The sequence below is a fragment of the Dermacentor albipictus genome, chromosome 1 (assembly GCF_038994185.2).
Source record: "Dermacentor albipictus isolate Rhodes 1998 colony chromosome 1, USDA_Dalb.pri_finalv2, whole genome shotgun sequence".
NCBI lineage: Eukaryota > Metazoa > Arthropoda > Arachnida > Ixodida > Ixodidae > Dermacentor > Dermacentor albipictus.
In genome coordinates this window covers 21,695,898-21,718,988 of record NC_091821.1, presented here as the reverse complement: position 1 = coordinate 21,718,988, position 23,091 = coordinate 21,695,898, and the positions used below count along the sequence as shown (strand labels likewise).

The following is a 23,091-nucleotide window of genomic DNA, read 5'->3' as shown; positions in this document are numbered from 1 at the left end:
CAACAGAATAATGTAATGCTCTGCTTCACAGAGGCCTTGGCCGCCAGTTTTGGAAAACTCAGTAACAATGATAATTTGCATAAAATATTCGTACGTTACAACATTGGTCTTTGTCTCAGCGTGCACATGAGGGAGTACTTATTGTCGATGCTGGCGTCCGCAAGTAATAACTAGGGAATCTAGCGGACGAAAATTTTGAAAAGCAGTTGTTAGAGCAGACAACTCGCGGAGGGCTACAGAAGGCACACTCAAAGCACCAAACAAGCTCGGTGAATTTACTATGTTTGAGCAATCTCTATAAAGGTTGAGAGCCGAGTAAAATAAATGTGATCCATTAATTTCACAAAATGCTCTGTTAATTTCGTGGAGCAGTAATCGTTCATGGTAAAAAACTTACATTCTCGGAGGAGAAGTTCCTGATTGCTGCCGGTTATTCTTTGTTAATTTCTGTAACGCTTCCAAGCCGGTCCCGAATAGACAACTTGCTGCTTGATACTGTCTCGCCTAGTAGACGGCTTAAGTTACTGGATGTGTGCGACTGAATTTGTTCTTGAGCAGACACCTTCGTCAGTACGTGTGAAATATAGGAATGTGTCCATTCTCGGGAAATCACCCGCCATGTATGTGCCAAGGGCAATCAAGCGGGTGTGTAGGCACTCCGAATGCACTGCTATAACTACGAACATCAAAGTGACCTATTCACTGTTGACCTCAGGTCATTTCATTGCCTCAGTTACTAATTGGGAGGACAGCTACTTCTCTTTTGCAGTCTATATTATATCCAGTGCTGAACCAAGGCTTCTCACAGTGATTTCCGTCTACCCTGGCTCTGCATTAGCCAAACGCTCCTTATTCCAGCAAATGCGCTCATCTCATCACCTCTTCTAATCATTTACAGTCATTTACTGCTTTCTCTTTCCCACTAAACACGTTGTCTTGCTGTGAATAACGCACCCCCGGATAACCACGCCTTACCTGAGCCACCACCTCTTCTTTTTAATCTCACCAACAAATATATCACGCACTCGCGTTTTGTGCTCTAATCTACAACAATGTCTTCCTGTCGCTTAACGTCAAGCGTATCAGTTTACGTTCCACCGCTCCTTGCGTGACATTTCTCGAAATCATTCCATATCCTGCAACTCGGCCACTTTTGATGACTGCAAATAGTGCAGCACTGAATTGCGACACTGTAAATATTTTGTGCTAGCTGCTTCGTTGACGCGGCCCAGTATGGCAATAGCGCAAATTTCACGGTAGTGTCAATCAACCACAGGGATTCGACCGTTAACGCGGCTTCGGTACGAAGCACGTCGTCGCGTGCGGCGGAGCAAGTGGCCATTGCCTTGGCCCTCCTGGACGATGAACATGCCAATATCTTCAGCGACTCCAGGGCAGCCATCCGCGCCTTCAGCGTCGGCGCCGTGTGTAAGGAAGCCTGTCGCATCCTCGACGACAAAAGCATCGCTACCCAGACTCTCACGTGGTTCCCCGCTCACATGGGATCCATCACGGGAGGCCCCACAAACCTCAACGAGCTGGCCCACTCCAAGGCGCGAGGTCTCACTTTCCGCGACCATAGAGAACTGCAACGCCGGCCCGCAGCGGTGGAGAATAGAGATCAACCGACCACATATAACGAAATTGCGCAGCACTTTTATCTCGGCAGGAGAGAGTTTCCCCTTCCACACAAGAAGTTAAATAGAGCGCAGGCATTGACCCTCAGATTACTGCAAACAGGCTCATATCCCAGCCCGGCTTTATTCCACAAAATTTATCCCGACACCTATGCCACTAGTTCTTGCAGGCATTGCAATGACATCGCTAGCCTAGATCATATGCTCTGGCGTTGCCCCTCGTTACGAGGCACAGAAGAAATCAATGAAGACAAGTGGCTCTCCGCTATCAAGAGCCCTGATGCCAGGGTGCAACTATGGGCTGTCCAGAGGGCCCACGATGCGGCGGTCGGGCAAGGCCTGACTGTCCCAACGTGGGAGCGACCCGCAGCGCGCTGAGTCGCGTACCTCAGGACCTTATTAAAGTTCCGCATCCATCCATCCAGTTGTCCGGAGTGACGAGTACTGCGAACGCAATATATATATATATATATATATATATATATATATATATATATATATATATATATGTGTGTGTGTGTGTGTGTGTGTGTGTGTGTGTGTGTGTGTGTGTGTGTGTCGAGAAAAAGACAAGGAAATAATATTCGCAGTGTTCAAAATGTCCGCTGTATACCGCAGTTAAAATTCGATACATCGATATTCCAGCAAACTTATCTCTTTCAAATATAGTAACATTCAACCATTTAATGTTTATGTTTTAGGTTTACTTTTCATACAACCAAGGCCCGCATGTCATACCGTTCCATTTTATTCTACATTCTCATCGTGCGTCGTGTAGAGGAAATGATACTAGAAATGACGACGCTGCGGTATCCTTCTAGCCATACGTAGACACCTTGACCAATCTTGTTTCCCACACAAGCTGCCTTCCCTTGTCGTACCACTTTGCGCACTTCAACCAAAGAAGTAATGTTATCGGTTATCGCTGATAATTAACAACAGCGTAAAAGCAAACGGACGCGGATAAAGACGCATCTTTATGGCGCCTCTTTCAGTCTAATGCGGTCTTGTTATTGAAGGACCAATACCAGCTTGCGCAGTTGCTATTCTCAAACACGTAATTTTGATATCGTCAATCTTCAGAGCGCACGGATTTACCTCGCGGCATTTCGGTACTTCATTTTTTGTTGGTTAGTATTTGTTGCGCAGAACTACGCAGCGTCGCGTAGAACGGGTCAACCTCGCGTCTCGTGGAGGAAGCCGAGAGAGCGTGACAGGGGCAAGGCATGCCCACGAAATCCCGCAGGGTCTCGCTTGATCCGGGTGAGGTTCAATCCAGTCGATTCCCGGGATCTCTTGCCCAGCACTTGCGCCCAAAGCTTGATGCCGCACAGTCACGCGATGGACGATGCCGATTGACCTGACGCCATGGCGACGCTCCAACGAATGCGTAAAGGCCCCACCACTGGCACGCGTCGGCCCGCTTTGGCACGCGCCGACAAGCGTACGCGTCGCGTAGAGGAAAAGGTCACGCAACCACTGGACAGGCGCAGAAGAAGCCTGCGGTTCGGGACCCCGTGGAGCTGGTTCTCAAGTAGCTGGCGGTTTTCTTTTAATCTGTCTATTTTACGTAATTGTTTTTTTTACCTTTTGTGTCAATATCTGCTAACTTTCCAGAGTAATTACCTGTTTCTTTGCAATGTCACTCTCATCGCCAGGCCAGGAGGCTTCCTCCTGGTCGGCTTCCGTTCCTAACTCTGATTGGCCGGTGGAGCTTTCCTTACGCAGTGGGACGATCGAGCAGCGTTCCTGTGGCTTTGGTTTCGAGTGATGGCGGAGTGATTCGCATGAAGAATCCCAAAGCAATTGAAACCGAACTCCAGATGGCCTCGGCCAATTTTCAACAAATTACCGAGGTTCGGCAGTTTGGCCGAGGGAGCATGTTTTGCTGCTCGTCAGACCAGGCTTGTGTTCAAGATTTACTGAAGTGCGATGTTTTAGCGGCACATCCGATGAGCAGTTTTCATTCCTCATCACCTTGCGTGTACTAAAGGCCTAGTTCGCGGTGTCGACATAAGTCTATGTCCGGCAGAAATTTTGGAAATGTTTTCAGCGGCAGGCGTGATTTCTGTGTATCGTTGCAGCCGTGTCGTTGACAATAAGCGCATAGCCACAGAAACAGTCATTGCTACTTTTGCTGGAATGAACCGCCCATCGGAAATCAAGGCGTGACCACTTATATACCGAGTTGAGCCTCTATCACCTCGTGTCCTTCAGTGTCTAAAGTGCTGGCGGTTCGGACACTCCATAAAAGGCTGCATTTCAAACACACGATGCCGAATGTGTGGAGAAGGCCATCATTCAAATGGCTGTTCTTCCCGAAATGAGCCCTGCTGCCTTTGCAGTGGTCCCCACCCGGCAGATGAGCCTAATTTCCCTGCAAGGTCTAAAGAAGTACAAATCCTTGAAATAATCGATAGACGTCGATGCTCTCGTCGTGAGGCCATTGGAGAAATTCAGAGCAGGACTCAGGGGTATGCTGGTGTAACGGCCCGTCAAACGCTGAGTACGGAAACCTCAATCTCTGAGGCTGTGGCAGCTCCCGTAGAAAAAGCGCTGGAGAAAGCAATGGAGCGTATTATGACAAATCTCACCGACTCCCTTGTTCAGGTGCTGTCCTCACAACTAGCTCCGTGGCTTCAACTAAATAATAAAGCCAATATTGAAGATCTGGTGTCGGGTCTACAGCAGACTCCACCAATTGAAATATCGACCACGCAGACATTCACAAATAACGATTCATCAAAGCCATCAACTTCTGAAAGAGTCAACCAAATCTGTCTCTCCGACACAGATGGGATGGAAAATAAAGATGTAGATAAGGAACCCCGATCTCTTAAACGAACAAGGTCACCGACAGAGAAAAAACCTAGCTCTCCCACCAACTCCAAGGCAAGAAAGTACTAAGAAGGACTTCTTAAAAGAGAGCGTTTTAGACCAAGCAGTCTCTGCTGCTCCGATTTATTCACAATAGGAATTTTAACAGTAATTGAGTGGAACTGTCGTTTCATACTCTCCGCTGCAACAGATTTATTGTATCTTATTTCTAAATATTCTCCAGATATTATTATTTTACAGGAAACTTGGCTTGTTGCTGGTCAGACTTTTCATCGAAAAAATTTCCCATGTTTTCGATTGGATCACCTATCCCGAGGCGGTGGTTTAGTTTTGTTCGTCTCATCAAAAATCTGCCATAGAGCTACTATAGCATACCAGATAATGTCCCCAGACTGTGAAATCTTAGCACTGGATATATTACTTCCTGGCTGCACACCTTTTTCTATAATTAACACGTACTTCCCCGCTGGAGTGCAAGATACCCGCTATCTGGATATCTCTATTGATCGCAGTCAGAAGAACATCATACTGGTGGGAGATTTTAATTCTCATTATGTGTCGTGAGGTTTCCGAACGGACACTTGTGGAAAACGCTTGTGGGATTGGGTGTTAACGAATAATTTCTCTTGCCTAAATTCGACAGCACATACTTTCGTAGGGGGTCAGTCGCGATCTGCCCTAGATCTTACGTTCGCTACCTCGACCATGTTTGTCACCTCCAGGAAGACTGTAGACTCCGGAACTAACAGTGATCACTTCCCTATAATTTTTGAACTGCTTACCCCTTTGACTAGTTTACATAGTAATGTGCGCACTTTTGTTAATTACGAAAAATTTAAAAATGCGTTAAAATCAGCATTACACGCTCAGGAGGGCATGGAGAGGGATATTAATGCAATGAGCCTATGTTCAATTCTAAAAGAGCCATCAAAAAAAGCTCAGTTTATTGTGCAATCTACTAAGGGTGGATCATATTGCCCCTGGTGGAATTCGGACTGCGAGCGAGATTTTAGACGTAGAAAAGCTGCGTGGAAAAAGCTTTTATACAACCAAAGTCCTATTAATTAGGCTGATTATATGTAGCTACTGCATTTAAACGAACAGTCTCAAAGGCTAAGGAGGATTACGATTCCAAGCACTACACATACCTTTCGAAATCTTGCAATAAAAAGGCGCTGTCTAAATTTCTTCGATCTCGTAAAGTTATACCGGAGCCCGTGAATGTCGATTCTGTCGTTGTAACAACAAAAGAAGTATCGGAATCACTTGAGAAAATTGCTCAAGGACTTGCGCAACGTTTCAAACATAAATTGCCGTTAGGCCTACAGAAACCTCCCTTGGGAGACGACCTTGAAGCAGTAACAGCGACAGAGCTTCAAGGCATTATTAGTACATTACCGACGTCAGCCCACGGTCCAGATGGAATTACAACAGGAATGCTCAAAGTTTTATTTAATTATGTGCCTCAGGAGCTCCTAAACATAATAAATTTCTCTCTCAAAAATGCATGGGTTCTAAGAGAGTGGAGAATAGCTAAAATTATTCAATTATTAAAGAAAAAATCAGCTGGACTTGACTTAGACAACATAAGACCGATTTCTGTTACTTCCAATGCCGTCAAATTAATAGAAAGAGTTCTTCACGGCCGCATAACAAATTCTATGCAGGATGATACGCTTCTCAGTCCTTGCCAGATTGGATTTCGTCCCGGGCACTCCATATGGTGCGCCCATGTAGATTTAGAGAGCCGCGTTAAACTTTCTCACCGCAAACGAGAGTACGCAGCTTTGGTGACGCTATAGATGTATCAAAAGCATACGACTCTGTAGAAAATGGCATTCTATTCGATAAACTTCAGCCTACGAACTTCCCTAAATATATAACCGCTTGGATCTATGAATTTATAAGAGATAGAGAGTTTTATTGTTACCAACATGGTATTTCGACTTCCAAACGCAAGCAGACAAGAGGTGTACCACAGGGTTCCGTTCTTTCCCCTATATTATTTAACATTTTGCTAAGCACAATTCCTTTGTCTCCGGAAGTACGTGTTTATGTTTATGCGGACGATATCGCATTTTTTACGTCCGCAAATAATACACATTCACTACAACAGTCATTGCAGAATTACTTAGGAATGCTGGAGACATGGCTAGAGGGGTTATTTATGCAGTTAAATATTAGCAAAAGTGCGGTATTAGTATTCCCATTAACTGCACAGGTACATATATCTTTACAATACCGACAGGAAATCATTCCCCAAGTTGACGAGGTCCAGTACCTTGGTGTCATTTACGATGGCAAACTCACCTGGCGCAGTCACATTGAATACATTAAAACAAAGGCAGAACGAGCCGTAGCTGTGCTCCGCCGGCTCAGCCACCGACGCTCTGGACTACGCAGGGATACCTTACTGATGATCTATAAAATGTATATTCGGCCCATATTAGAATTCAGCTGCGTAATATTTTCCGGTTGCCCCGCCTACGAAATTAAACCTCTGATACCTTTAGAAAGAGAAGCTCTACGGTCATGCCTTGGGCTACCTAGATTTGTTGCCAACGCTGTTCTTTATCAGGAAGCTCATATACCCACCCTAGATTGCAGATTCCGCATACTTACGGTTCAGACATTTTGAAAATTTATGATTATTTAAAAAGGCGTACGCAATATATATTTATTACTGAACCGTCTGAGCTTTTCCAAGTATCGTGGCCGACATTCCACAGTCCTCAGGTAATATTCGTACAAGAACAGTTACAAAAATTGGATGTGTCCCTACGCCATGTTTACCATTCAAATGATGCCTTACCAGACCTCAAAATTCAGTTCGATGACATATTTCCAAATCATGCTAAACTATTACCAAGGCGAGATTTAATTAATATCTTAAACGGCCACCTACACCAGCTAACCACTGAGAATTTAATAGCTACGGACGCTTCTTTGTGCAGTGAGAAGGCAGGAGTGGGGATCTTCTCTGAATCTCTTCAGTAGTCTTACTCCCTTCGCCTTCCCGAGTTCGCACGTATATTTCAGGCAGAATTATTAGCGATTATATTAGCATTACGAAAACTGCCCCAAAATGACCCATTAGCTGTTATTGTGACCGACTGGCTATCTGTGTGCACAGCACTACCTGCATCTTTAAATTCAGCAATTCAAAGAACATTTCGTTCGATGGTGCCTCCGTACTTACGAAAAGTACGTTTGCTTTGGGAACCGGGACATCATGGGTTGCACTTGAATGAAATGGCTGATTCAATCGCACGAGCTTCCCCGAACGGCCCTATCATATCTGTTTTGCTGACATCAGCTTATGTCACCGCGGCTAGGTACAGAAATTTCGCTATATCTTAAAACTCTGCAATATCCATTCTAACACCATCTTCTGATTTCCACCATCTTGGCTTCCCATGGAATACAAATTGGTGTCCTTCAAGGCAATTGGAAGTTTTTTTACAAAATTGAGAGGTCGCATACCTCCTCTAAATTTTTACTTACACAGGTCTGGTCTCGCAGTGTCCCCTCTATGTTCTTTTTGCAGTGAACCTGAAACTATCTAACAACACTTTCTCTCGTGCCGCCGCTTTCTAAGAGAAAGAAAACTATTAGAATACTCATTTACCAAACTTGGCCTCTCGCTAACCTCGCCAACCATTCTTTCTTTTGGGGCGACTTCACTGGGATCCAGCCACAGGGATGCTTTTCTGGCAGTTTACAATTTTATTAGAGACACAAAAAGAGTACCTTGCTAAATTTCTAAAATTATCCATAATTTATATTATTTCGTTTATTTACGTTTACTTATTTTATCGGAATTCCTAACAATATTTAATTACACTTCTTAATTACAGTACTATTGTCCCACGCTACACTATACAAATCTAGTTTCTCTCTACTTCTAACCATACGGGAAACCGCCTGCTTCTTGGCCAATCCCCCATAGTGGTTACGCGGCACTGTCTGGGACACAAGACAAGACAAGCTCCAACGCTCGGCGACGCTCGCTCCCCAGCTGCAGCGCACTGTTGCTGGACTATTTTGTCGACAACCATCCAAGTCCGGCATAAAACAGCTAGCTGTAAATGGAGTTTGAAAGCGTAAGTCAGTGATCTGTACGCTCTTTTAGATATAAAAAACACGTTTGATTAACGAACGTACGCCTGCCGCAAAAGTTTCTTTTTACCTTTCAAGCAACAACTGAGCACCAAATATCGGCATCAGCACATCGGCAATGTAGCTTCTGATGACACACACACACACACACACACACACACACACACACACACACACACACACACACACACACACACACACACACACACACACACACACACACACACACACACACACACACACACACACACACACGCACACACACACACACACACACACACGCACACGCACGCACGCACACACACACACAAACACACACACACACACACACACACACACACACACACACGCACACAAAAAACATCTGGAACAGCTAAAGTAAAGGCGCACCTCATTTATTTTTCTATTTTATTTTGAAGCATCAACACCACTTCGGGAGGCCTTTACGTTCAGCGTATTGCTAGAAAATCTTTCATTGTGCAAAGGGCAAGTTATACTGTGACTGGTTTCAACATCCTCTTCACTACAATGGCACCCGGGAGAGAAGTAGAGCCATCCTGGCGACTTACGGCGTAGGTAGGATGGGAGGGTCATTGTACGGCTTAAGTCGGTGTACATGACCCGTGTCACGCCCGCGATGCCTAACCTCGGGTGTTGGCCTCACAGGTTCTACAACGTATGTGACAGCTGAGGTACGGCCTATGACGCGGTAGGGGCCATCATAACGTGCAAGGAGTTTGGTTGAAAGGCGAGGGCTGTGAGGCGGCACTCACAACCAAACAAGGGAACCAGTCGGGAAAGGTGGTGTAAGGGCGCGACTGTCACGCTGCAGCTTTTGACGACCTTGAGCAGGGGTCGTAAGGGTTTCGCGCGAGCTGCCTACAGTCCTCGGCGTATGTGGCGGCTTCAGACAGAGGCGTGCATTCGGAAGTGTCGGGTTGGTATGGAAGCAGTGCATCCATATTACGAGGGCTCTCGTCCATACAGCATAAAAAAGGGCGAAAAGCCAGTGGTAGCTTGTGTGGCCGTATTGGCCGTATGTGTGGCCGTTTGGCCGGACAGCAAAACAGTGTCCCAGTTACTGTGGGCCGAGGCGATGTACATAGTCAACCTGTCACTGAGTGTGTGGTTGAACCTCTCTGTCAAGCCGTTCGTTTGCGGGTGGTAGGTTTAGACTTGTGGTGAACGATGCAGCATGCAGCAAGAAGGCGTTGTATTACTTCGGACAGGAAGACACGTCCCCTGTCGCTGAGCAGTTCGCGTGGTGCGCCATGTCGAAGAACAAAGTTTCGCAAGATGAAAAAGCAACTTCGCGCATAAAGGCTGCCGGGAGTGCGGCAGTCTCGGCGTAGCGCGTCAAGTGATCGACACCTACAATTATCCATCGGTTACCGGGGGAGCTGCAGGGAAGTGGCCCGTATAAGTCTATGCCGACGCGATCGAAGGGCCGAGCCGGACAGGGCAGCGGCTGTAGCTCACCAGGAGGGCGCCGTGGGATTTTACGCCATTGGCATGTCGTGCAAGCGCGTACGTACTGGTGTACGAAGTGACACATGCCGTGTCAGTAGAAAGGCTGTCTTAGCCGACTATACGTTTTCAGAACGCCGGTGTGACCATTATGAGGAGCAGCATGAAAATAAGCACGTATCTCAGAACGCATGTGTCGTGGTAACACAAGGAGCCATTTGCGACCATCAGGCAAATAACTTCTGTCATAAAGGACGTTGTCGCGTACAGCAACGTGAGCGGCTTGGCGACGAAGTGTTCGAGAAGAAGGTGTGACGGATGGGTCGTGGAGGAAATTCTGCATAGTTCAAAGCAGGGGATCCTTACGCTGCTCGTCCGGCATATCAGTGACTTTGAAGGCTGACATAAGAATGGAGACACTGAAGCCCTATCAGAAAGTACCGGTGATCGGGAAAGCGCATCGGCGTCAGAGTGCTTTGTGCCCGATCAGTAGACAACGCGGATATCATCTTCTTCTAAGCGCAGTGCCCATCGGCCTAGGCGACCTGACGGATCCTTCAATGAGGAAAGCCAGCAAAGCGAATGGTGGTCGGTGACTGTCAAAAGGGCGACCATGTAGGTATGGAGGAAATTTGACGAAATCCCAAATATTGGCCAAGCACTCCTTTTCTGTTACAGAGTAGTTGGATTCTGCCTTCTTTAAAGTGCGGCTTGCATACGCAACGACGTACACGTCATAGCCGTCTTTCCGTTGTGCGAGGACTGCATCAAGTCCGTTGCCGCTGGCGTCCGTATGTACCTCTGTAGGCGCTGTGGGATCGTAGTTTCGAAGAATCGGTGGCGAAGTAAGTAGGCGACATAGTTGCTTGAAGGTTTCGCCACAGGAAGTTGACCACGCGGAGATGCCGTTGGTAGCCGTAAGCAAATTGGTCAGTGGTGCAATGATAGTAGCAAAATATCGCACAAAACGCCGAAAGTAAGAGCACATGTAGCCTTATAAAGCTGCGGAGCGCCTTAAGAGTAATGGGCATCGGAAACTGCGACAGCACGAAGCTCGGCTGGGTCATGAAGCACAACATCCTTCGATACAACGTGTCCCAATATTGTTAACGGCATTTTTGACGTTGAGTTGGAGGCCATCAGAGGTGAGGCAGGTCAGTATCTCACGCAAGCGAACGAGGCGCATCGGGAAATCTAGCGAAAACACCACGATATCATCAAGGTAGCACAGACATGATTTCCACTTGTAGTTACGAAGGATGGTGTCAATCATAGGCTTGAAAGTAGCGGGCGCGTTGCAGAGCCCGAATGGCATTACGGTAAATTCGTACAAGACATCGGGCGTGACGAAAGCTGTCTTCTCACAGTCATCTTCAGCCATCGGCACTTGCCAATAGCCTGAGCGAAGATCCAAAGGTGAGAAGTACTTCGCGTGTTGTAAGGAGTCGAGGGCGTCATCTATCTGAGGCAGCGGATAGACATCTTTACGAGCGATCTTACTGGGTCGACGGTAATCCACACAGAAGCATATTGACCCGTCCTTCCTGCGTACAAATACTACAGGAGACGCCCAAGGACTCTGGCAAGGGCGAATGTCGCCACGGTGCAGCATATTGTCGACTTGCTCGTTAATGATCTGTCGCTCGGCTTCCGACGCGCGGTATGCTCGCTGGCATTAAGGAGGATGGGAACCAGTGTGGACGCTCTGAGTGACGGTTGCCGTACGCCCCAGAGAAAGGTGTTCACATTTAAAGGACGAGCGAAAATTCTGAAGAAGCGCGAAGATTTGCTGGCGATACGTAGACGGCAGATCGGTGTCTACGACAGATTCGAGAACGTCTGACGATGACGACGACAACGGTGATGATGACGTGCACAGCACGGTAGAAGTGAGGGTGTCGAGCTCATAACAGGCCATGTCGTCGGAAGCATCGAGAATGTGAAGTGGGTCAAGGGGCTGAACATGACTTAGTGATTCGCCGCGCAGTAAGGTCACAGGGTAGTGAGACGGGTTACACACAAGCATAGAGGACAATCCAGATACAGTGGTGAGAACAGCAAACCGGAGAGGCGACGTAGAAAAATAGGTGACGGTGTAAAAAGTACTGTAGCGTTTGGCGCGTAGAGCAAGAGACGGGCACAAGCACATACATTTCGGGTTGTATGTCCGTATCGGACACACCGATGAGCTTCGAGGCTTTATCTTCAGAAGGATCAGGTAGCGGCGCATCGGCAAGCGGGAAAAGTGCCACTTACGCCAGGGCACAGTCCATGATGGCACGATGGTGAGACAAGAAGTCCCAGCCGTGAATGATGTCATGTGAACATGAAGACAACACGAAAAATTCAACAACACAGATGATGCCGTCGATGACCCTCCTTGCCGTACATTGAGCAAGCGGGGCTATGTGCTTCGCAGTCGCGGTGCATAGAACCATACCAAACAACGGCGTTGTGACCTTGTGGAGGTTACGACAAAGCTTTTCGTCGATAACAGAAACTGCAGCCCCAGTATCAATAAGCGCAGTAGCGGTGGTTCCTTCTATCAAAACTTCCAATAAATTGCGTGGCGGCTGTGCAGGCCTCGTAAAGTCGCGAAGCTTGCAGTTCGTGCCTGCGGAACTGCAGCAACTAGTTTCCCTCGCTAGGTGACTGGCGGCGACGTAAGGGGTAAAGCGAGCGACGACGTGGTGATGGCGAACGATGGGTGCCGACAGGGCGTCGAGGAAGCGGCGAGAACTCGCATGCCCGGTAGTACCGTGGGAATAGTGTTAGACAGGCGTGGCGACGGCAGCGTTAGCAGGTGGCATGCGACGATGGCAGAAGCGTACGGCATGGCCGGCGACACCGCAAGCGAAGCATATGGGCCGGTTGTCGCGTGTGCGCCAAGGAGTATGAACTGGGCGTCGAGACGGAATTGGAGGCAACGTGGGAGGAGGTGCAGCTTGAAGTCGCATTGGAGCAGGAAACGCGAACGTCGGCGGCGCAGCTCACGCGGCGACTTCGGCATAGGTCAGAGGTGCAGCCGCAGGAGGGCAGGGTTTAACTGAAGGCAGCGACTCGGGAAGTTCCTCGCGAATGGCCCGCCTAATGGGACCAGCCAGAAATGTGTCAGGCTGGGGAGGTTGATCGTTGAGAGGCAGCACAGACAGTTGGCGCGCCACCGCCTCACGAATGAAATCCTTAATCTCAACAGAGCGATGATACTGGCGCGGAAAGAGAGAGAGAGTAAAACATCTTTATTAATAATATTTGAATGGCGAGAGCAGTGTTGGAGGAACCCTCAGCCCAGGGTCCCTAAGATGATTCCGGCGATGTTTCGAGCCCGTTGTATCACAGCTCGGAGGACCTCGGGAGGTCCGTCGCGAAGGGCATCGTGGAGTTGCAGTCAAACGTGAGGCCGGAGAGAGAGTTGCTAGGTGCAACAGCGCTGCGCGCAAGGGCCCTTTGTCGACGCAGCTCACCGAAGCTCTGGCAAAGAGCGACGACAGCAGCGACAGAAGTAGGGTTTCGCGCCAGGAGTATTTGAAATGCGTCGTTCTCGATGTCTTTGAGGATATGCTTCACCTTGTCCTCTTCACTCAAGGTGGAATCGACGCGGGTGCAAATATCCACGACATCCTCTATGTAAATGGCATAAGTCTCGGCGGGCTGTTGAACGCGCTAGCGTAGGCGCTGTTCTGCACGCAGTTTCCGCAAGGCCGGGCGATCGAAGATTTCCACGAATGCTGTTTTGAAAGCGGACCAGGTTCATGATTGTGGAACCAGAGGTTCGTAACGTCAGCAAGATAGAAGATGACGCTACGTAGCTTCGTCGGGTCATCCCACTTGTTGTGATCGCTGACGTGCTCGTAGGTAGAGAGCCAATCTTCCACGTCTATCTCACCTGACCCGCTAAAAACAGGAGGGTCGCGCTGCCGCTGGACGGCGTCGCACATGATAGAAGCGGCGGGTGCTCCAAGCGGATTGTTGGGAGCCTCGTTCATGGTAGCGGCTGGAGCAGTGTTCAGTGTTCGGCAGCGAAGTTCCAAGGTGCGGTCGGGGAGTGCAGCACCTTCCACCAAATGGAATATGAGTATTTATTATTAGACACCATGCACAGTTTAGTTGCACCGGCAGTACACGAACGCTGATCGCGCGCACAGCCGACACAATAGCGTTTTCTTTGTCTTCCTCATATCTCTCTCTCTCTCTCTCTCTCTCTATATATATATATATATATATATATATATATATATATATATATTAATAGTCATAGCATAAGAAGCCTATAAATACTGACACCAAGTACAACATAGGGAAAATTACTTGTGCCTAATAAATGAAATTTCATTTATGAAATTTCATTGATTAAGCACAAGTAATTTCCCTTATGTTGTCCTTGGTGTCAATGTTTGTTGGCCTCTGAAGATATGACTAGTAAAAATCGGACCCCTCGCTTAACCCCCTTTCTTCTCGTTTATTACATAACGAGGGTCTCGAATCCGGCAACATTGATGCCTTCAGGTAGCATATGGGGGCTTATTGACCAGTTGTCTTCACCCAAAAAGATCACGTTCTCGTGGCGCCTGCGGCAAAAGGACGTTCCACGTCCGCCGCCAAGGTCTGTGAGTGGTGGCGCTGGCTAACCCTCCCAGGGTTCTACTAAGACACATAAATACCCAAGAGAGTGGATGGGAAAACGGCGCAGTGGTAGCTCAATTGGTAGAGCATGCGAAGTTTGTGGGTTCGGTTCCCTCCTGCGGCAAGTTGTTTTTTCATCCACTATAATTTCCATTAATTTACCACTTCGTTGTTTCATTTATTAAGCACAAGTAATTTCCCCTATGCTGTCCTTGGTGTCAGTGTTTGTTGACTTCTTACGACATGACTAATAAAAATCGGGCCCCTCGGTTAACACTCATTGTTCGAATGTATATGTTCATGGCACATAGTATTTTATTGCGCGTTCGTAATTCACGCTCTCTTTTAATTGTCACACTATAAGAATATTGCATCATAAAAGAAACTCCACCAAAATAATAGACTAGTACTTACTTAAAGAACATGATTTTATACTACAATATTCAATCAATCAATCAAAATTTTCGTTACAGTGCTTAGGAACAGCTAGATGGTTTTTGTACCGGTACTTAAAAAGCAATATGCGAGCCAAAATGTACAGAGAACACAAATGCGGTAGACAAAACAATGCGAGATAGAGAAACAAACAGGGAAAAAGAAATCGAGGAAGCGTAAAAGAGAGTTAAGCATACAACATAATTATCGACATATATACAAAACACAGGAAATGAACTTTGAAATATGTCAATACAGCACTCTAAAACAAAATTACACCCTTTGGGTTGCATCTTGCCACACAACAATAAAGGTGATCTGTCTTGGCCGCATTTCCTTTCTTTAACGCTGTGAGCCCGGTACTTCCCAGTAGCGAACGGCATGCGCGTCATCAGCATGACATAACTTTCCCGACATGAAAGTAGTGGGCGCGGCATTTTCAAGAAAGGAAACGCAAGCAAGGCCGATGACGATTATTGCTGTGTGGCAGATATACACCTCAAAGTGTGCACCTCTGTCTGAGAGTGAGGCACAATTCTTATAAATTTTTTTTGGAGTCTAGCCATATATACAACAGATTCTTATGAATCAAGGCCATGCAGAGATTGCGCAATGCTGCCTGTTGTACTGCTGCAGCACGAAAAATTGCATATGATCAAGAAGCTTTGGGGAATGTATAATGTTTTTTTTTTTTTTCTCATGGGGTTTTACGGGGCAAAACCCTTTTCAGAATACGAGGCCCGCCGTAATAGAGGACTCCGGAAATTGCGACCACCTTGGTTCTTTAACGTGCTCCTAAATCTGAGTACACGGGTATTTTTGCATTTCACCCCCATCGAAATGTGGCCGCCGTGGCCGGGATTCGATCCCGCGAACTCGCGCTCAGCAGCCTAACACCATAGGCACTGAGCAACCGCGGCGGGCTTTGGGGAATGTATAATGCCATGAACCACCTTATACAAGAATAAAAGGTCTGATCAATTAAGCCTTGAGTCTAGAAGTTCAAGCTGAAGTATAATTGATAATGCTGAACTAAGGTCGCCAGAATGGCCAAAGTGGTGCTTGAAGTAGACACCAATTTATTCTGGACGCGTTCAATGAGGTCAGAATTAGATTTCCTCGTTGCACCCCTATCTACAGAGGCATATTCTAGTAGTGGAACGCACAAAGCAGAACACAATTTCAGACACAAAACAAGTGAGTGGAAATCATGCAATATATGACATACAATTCCAAGAGCTTGAAGGGCACGTTGTGTGAATTTAACGCGTGAAGAGAAGCTTAGCCTGGAGCATCATTAGCGTGGGCAGTGCAGCATCCCGAAGGGTGCACAAAAATTGCCCATGGCGTGTTTACCGCGTATGGCTTAATACCATAGTTTTGGAAGCATTGAGGAGTACCTTATTGTTTCTGCACCTGTTTGACCATGGCTTGGGAAGCATTTAGGAGTGCCTTATTCTTTCTTCATCAGTTGAAGATTCAAAAATGTCTTTTTGGAGGTCGGTGCAGTGATGAACACTCTGGACATTTGAAAAAAGTTTTAATCAGTACAGAAAGCCATGCTGTACATTTATTAAAATGTTTTAGCACTAGCAGAAAGCAGGGAATTAAGTAATGATTCAAACACTCTTCACGCAACGTAGGGGATAGATGTAGGCCAGCAGTTAGTAACTGCAGGTGTAGCACCCGTTCAGTGTACGGGCAATATCATTGATACCTTCCATCATACCGAGTGCTAGAAAACATACTAGAATTTAACACCAACCGTGGTTGCTCAGTGGCTATGGTGTTGGGCGAATAAGCACGAGGTCGCGGGATCGAATCCCGCGACCTCGTCACACAAAACAACAACATGCAGACAACATTAATCACGTTTCATTTACGGGTAACATTCACAGAAATACAAAACTAAATAAGTCACTGTGCAATTACAGCTTACCATGCACGTACATCACAACAAAACACAAAGAAAAGCACTAAGCATACACGTGAAAGACACTATGAGTGGCAAGTTTGGGCACCTAATTGAAATGATAATAAGTATGGCGATTAATGAAGAGAGTAAAGCAGTGATGGTAGTTCATGGGGCAGCATTTGATTCCTGCAGATAGTTCTTGGGTGGGGAATATGCCAAGTTTCTCTGTGATGTGTACTGAAACTGTTCGTATTTAATGTTAGTCTTGACAAGTGCTCGAAAAAATTAGTTCTACCTTTTCTTTCTGTTAAAAGCGTTTTAGCAAAATTGCATTGTAGACCGATTTTACCGGCGCTGTATCTAATTGACAAAAAAAGAGGATCAGTATGCGCATCGAATGAAGAGTGCGAAATTGCACGAATGGCTTTCTTTTGCAATAAATATAGAATGCTGATGTTATTGCTAGTCGTGTTGCCCCATACGAGGTGACAATAGCTAACATGAGTTAAAAAGTAGGAGCTTCACTCTTAATGGTAAAAGGAAGCGTGATCTCATTAGTATTCCAACAACTCATGCAAGTTTGTTAACAATAATGTTAACATGGTCATTCCACGGCATATTCTCTTGGAATATGACGCCTAAGCTGTTAACCGATAGTACTATGTCTATGAAAGAAGTACCTATTCTTAGATGTCCGTCAATGCCTATGCTTTCTTGTTTTTTGTTTGAAAAAGCACGCCTTTTGTTTTGGTAGTATTAATTGTTAAAGAGTTGAATGTCTATTTGGGCTAGTGTATAATTAGCAACACATAGCAATTCTTTCAAATCCTTAGAAGTTATGGATAAACTAGTGTCGTCGACATAGATAACAAATTGTAGGCCGGTATTGACATCAGTTATGTCATTTATATACAGTTAAACAATAGTGGCCTTAGTATGCTTCCTTGAGGAACTCCAGCGAATATAGGCAAATTTTTTGAACAGTTGTTACCTACGATAATGGTCTGATACCTGTACTGCAAATGACTTCTAATTAAGTTCAGGAAAGTTCCCCTATAGCCATAAATATCAAGTTTTGTTAGTTGAGTATTGTGATTAAGGGTGTCAAAAGCCTTCTAAAAATCAATAAAGACGCCGAGAGTAACTAAATTGTCTTCAAAGCCTCGCAATATCTCTTTTTTCATCAGTAAAGCTATTTCTGTTGAACCACCTTTTCTAAACCCATACTGGTAATCTGTAATTACATTGTGCTTTTTAAAAAAAGAGGTTACTATTGTATTAATCAATTTCTCGAGACATTTAGAAAAAATAGCCAGGATCGATATTGGCCTATAATTTGAGAGCTCGTTTCTGTCGCCAGATTTGAAAAGCGATGTTACCTTCGCTATTTGCATGCGCCGAGGAAATGTACCATTCGCCAACGAAGGATTGTACATGTGCTCTAAGACAGGACAAATTAGGTCTAGAACGTGCTTAGCAGGGCGAATCTGCAAATAATGGATATTGCAACATTTGCTATTTCGAAGGCTAAGAAACGTGCTGTAGATTTCACGAGCGTTAGTGGGGCTTAGGTATGCTCTTTCGACGACTTTTGATTTTACGTATTCTGTACAATGAGGATCGTAGGAACTATTCAACAGCGATACAAAATGATTGTTAAAAGCGTCAGCCAATGCCGCGCCTGATGTCGGCTGATTATTTATTTCTAACTCTGCTGCATTCTCCGGCTGATTGTTTACCCGAAGTAAACTGTTTAGTATTTTCCAGGTGATGTCGGTTCACATTATCGTTTCTTAATTAAATAATTTCTCAAAATATTGTGCTTTTGCTACCCTTAGGGCACCATTAACTTTATTCCGGAATATTTTGAACTCTGTTAAACTTGTTGCATCTCTTGTGTCTAGGAATTGCTTGAAAAGAGCATCTTTTCGTTTGATCAACTTCAACGTACTGTCAGTAATCCAAGGTTTCCTTGCTTTTTTTGGCTTTTTTGTTTTGCGTTTAAATGACTTTCTGTAAGCGCTCTGAAGAAAGGATAAAAACTACTCGTACGCTTTGTCGCAGTCTTTTTTCGCTATACACGTCTTGCCAGTTTATGCGCAATATTTCGTTGCGAAATTTCTCAAGTGTGAATGGGTTAATATCCTGAAATGTGAAGTGTTGATCTTTAGAAAGACGCGAGGGCAACACAGGTGAATTAACAAGTAGAAAGATAGGCAAGTGGTCACTGACGTGAGCAGTGATGACGCCTGATTCAATGTTTTGTGTGTCAAAATTCGTAATAAAAACATCGAGTAAACTTTGGCAGTTACCTTGAATACGAGTAGGAGCAGTAATTGTATTAATGCAAGCATTTGATTCAAGTGCCCGCAATGTGTCTCTGCGAAGTGGGCTATCGTGCGACATGTTAATATTAATATCGCCACCAAAAACTAAACTGTAGTCGTTATCGTTCACCCAGGATAGCAGATTGTCGATGTATTTAAGAAAATTAACCACATTCCCTCCCGGTGGGCGATATACCACACAAGAAATGCTGCGACCATGAAGAACAGTCAAAATCTCAAAGTCAGCAGTAATTTGAGTAAATACTTTCAACAATTCGCAATGCAAATTAGTCCATATATAGTAAGCAACAGAACACCACCGCCTTTTTTATTGCACCGATTCAGATAATGAGAGACATAGGCTGACACTTGCAGTACTTCTTCGTTGCGATAACATGTTTCGCACAGCATGACAATGTCAAAAAAAAAAACACAAGAAGAGAGCAATGCGTTGAGATCATCGTCCTTACTGCGTGCAGTATGCGTGTTTAAATGCAAAAAGTAGGTGCATTTATTTCTCTTAGAAAATATTTTACCAACCTCGGTTGGTGTGAACAGTCTTTCAGCCATGCTTAACTGCTGCAGTAAGGACGATGTCCGATGCACACTTGCAAGCGCTTGCTCCATTTTATCGAGGTCTTGAACTGCAGATATGCGTAGTGCCCGTGACGTGTCAGTTTTCCGCGCGAAAAGTTTACCATCCCGAGTCCACGCATACTTCCACTGTTTGTCTTTCTTTCGCGCAACAACTTGCCGAAGAAGCTGCTTTAGTGTTGGGCACAGGTGCTCATTTACTAAAATAGAAGCATGACCAGATTGACCCAGATCAGTGGCGGATATGCGCTTTTTTCGCGCCTTTTCAATGAGCCCATCACGCTTTGAACGCGAACGAAACTGCACGAGAATATTCGGACAGCTACCGTCTTTCCGCGGCATACGGTGACAAACATCGACGTCCGCTTCACAGATAGGCTCATTGACCAGGCTGTCGAGCTTCGCTACAACTGCAAAAAGATTTTCATCTTCAGTGAATGGCACACCTTTAATTTCAACGTTTCTGTTTCTTGAGTACTGTTCTTGGGTTGTCACCCTCTCCTCAAGGCCAGACACTTGCTCTCCAAGTTCCTGACATTTGGCTGTCAAAGCTGTGTTGTCCTTTTTTAAAGAAGCGTTTTCTTTTTCAATTGCAGCCCACCGTGTCGTCATTTCATCAAACTGGGTGCTGAAGAAATCAATAGAATGCTTCATATCTTTAAATTCCTTACGGAGTTCTTTTTCAATAGCGCTTCGCATGTCACGCATTTCTTGCCGAATGTTTTTAGGAACTTGGTTAGTTCAGGCATCACTTTAGTACCGGAAATTTACACTTCACGATTGGCAGCAACGATGGAATAAGTAAGAAAATGAACCATACAAGATTCCGCACAAACCTGTCTGTAGGACGATCAAAGTAAGTAAATATGACGGTATGATGTGGCAAAACGGGAACAATCCCGCGCAGACGCAGCCGTGAAGCCCCCGAGTGGCAGTCGACGTCGTTGCGCCTCGAGACTGTGAACTTTCTTTTTGTACGCCTCCATTGTTTGTCGTTTCCCTATTTTCTTCCACCAATCCTCCGATCGGCTCCTACTAATCTCTGTTGCGCACATGTTTACTTTCCCCCTCCTCTCGCTGAAACCAAGGGCTTCAAGGATACGAGATACAGGATACAAGACATGGACGCCCGCGGCAGCGGTATTCCGCCGCAGCTGAAGTAGAATAAGAGGTAGGCACTAACCTGCACCCTGAAGCGCCCCCCTTCCCCCCCTCCTTCCTTCGAGCGAGCGCCTTTCTCTCCGCTCCGCGCTTTGCGGGCTTGGGAAGACGGCGCGTAAGCCTCCTCCGCTTTCCTCCCTTGCGCGCGTGAGAAGAAAGCGTCGCATCAAGCGACCATCCTCGGCTCACGCTCGCAAGCATTCGCTCGCAGCCACAGCACACGGCGGGCGGCCGCGGTGTCATGGCGCTTAGACTTTCTGCGGAAGATCACGGTGACGGCGACGGCGAAAATTCGCACTCAGTTTCGATAGAATTGTTATCGAAATAAAATATCTTTTTCTAAGGTTACCCTTGACGACGACACGGGTGGTCAAAAAGTCTCGCTTGCGATCGGTTCTGCGCTAGGCACGCTTTCGCCTTTGGGTGGTTTCGTTATCACATTTTGCTGCGCTGGTGGCTCACGAAACTCGTAGGAACAGCATGTCAGAGGACGAGGCCGATCGCGACGAGTGTCGAAGATCGTGCTTACGCTTAGGTGCGTGCTTTTTCTTCCTGTTTCGCACTGTCGGCTCTGACTCTGTGTTGGCTCGGTTTCTGGCCGCGCTTTAGAGTTTTGCGCAAGAAACTGTAGCGCCAGCGGTCGGGCGCTGTTTTACTCACCACTGCAGTAAAGGGTGGTGATGGCGTATGCAGTGTCAGGACTCCCGGCTTGGAATAATGGGATTGAATTGCTCAATAGAGATTAGTAAAAGGCGATTGGAGGTTTGGTGGCAAAAAAGTAGGGTGGGCACAAGCAACGGAGGCATACAAAACAAAGTCCCTAATTGTGGTTGAGCAAGTTTGATGTCGGGAATTATTTGCGTATATTAAAGAAAAATAGATAGGAAGGAAATTGGCAAAATAAGAACAAGAACTTGTTAGCGCATCCCACCACAGCATTTAAAAAGGTACGGTCATAGCATCCATCGATCCATCCAGCTAGAGGTATGCAGACCCTATCAGAATCTTTGTTCTCCTAAACTGAGCCTTTAATTGGCACAATTCATACAAGTGCTCCGACGTTTCTAGAATGATACTGTGAAAGTATATACGTTGAATTAATATTTAAATGCATTTGAAGCAAAATAACTCGCTTTCAGAAATACTTTACCGCAAAAAGTACCTCACTGCATGCAGAAGAAGCGGAGTTGTTGGCAATCTAACCCCCTTGGCGGTGCTTCCGCTCCTTTTTAAATGTCTTGCCCTCGGAAGGCTTCGAAGGACCCGGGCATGCCCATAACGCTCCGCCTACCCAACGTCACCGTTGCGCGAAGTTCAAATGTGATTTTGAATGTTCTCGTAGACTCCACTATTTCCGATTTTTGCGCCAACGACGCGCCAAACGTGCCAAACGGAGTTGTCCACAGTGAGAAGAGACGGTCACTACAGGAATAACCCCACGTTTGTGCGCAGGCACGACCAAAAGCTGGTGCAAAAGAGAAAATCAGGGAGCTTCTTCTCATGCGATATCTAACTTTGCCTAGGTACTACGGAGTAGAAGTTTCTCTGCTCGTTTTGTTTGCATTTGTCCCTAGGGGTGCCGGTATTGCGGATGGAGGTCGGTTCTCCTTGGATGTTGGTGGCGCAGTGCGATGGCGAGTAGGACTGTCGGCACGATTGCTCGCGCTGACCATGCGCATGCGCGAGTTTATTTACGCTCCGCTGTCTGACGGCGCGGTGAACCACGTGAAGCAGTGGGATCTCACGCCCCATTGGGTGATCGCTGCGTCTGAAGGTACGTCGGAAAGACCTTCTCGCGCCTGGGGTGCTCGTGCTGTGTCAGTCACGCCGGATTATATCTTTCTCGAGCCTCACGGCCCCCCTACTTGTAAAATAACATCACCCATTTTACCGGGAGAGCAGTAGGCGCCGTATCAGAGACCGGGCCTGCTTTCCTCGCGGGGTATCATGCTCGATCATGCCAGGTTTTTCGTAT

At 46.3% G+C, this 23,091-nt stretch overlaps 1 long non-coding RNA gene across 1 annotated transcript in view; it reads right to left on the bottom strand.

The window, feature by feature from the left end:
* LOC139060386 (uncharacterized) overlaps positions 1–23,091 on the bottom strand; it is a 116,073-nt gene that overhangs the window by 58,259 nt on the left and 34,723 nt on the right. The window lies entirely within an intron of this gene.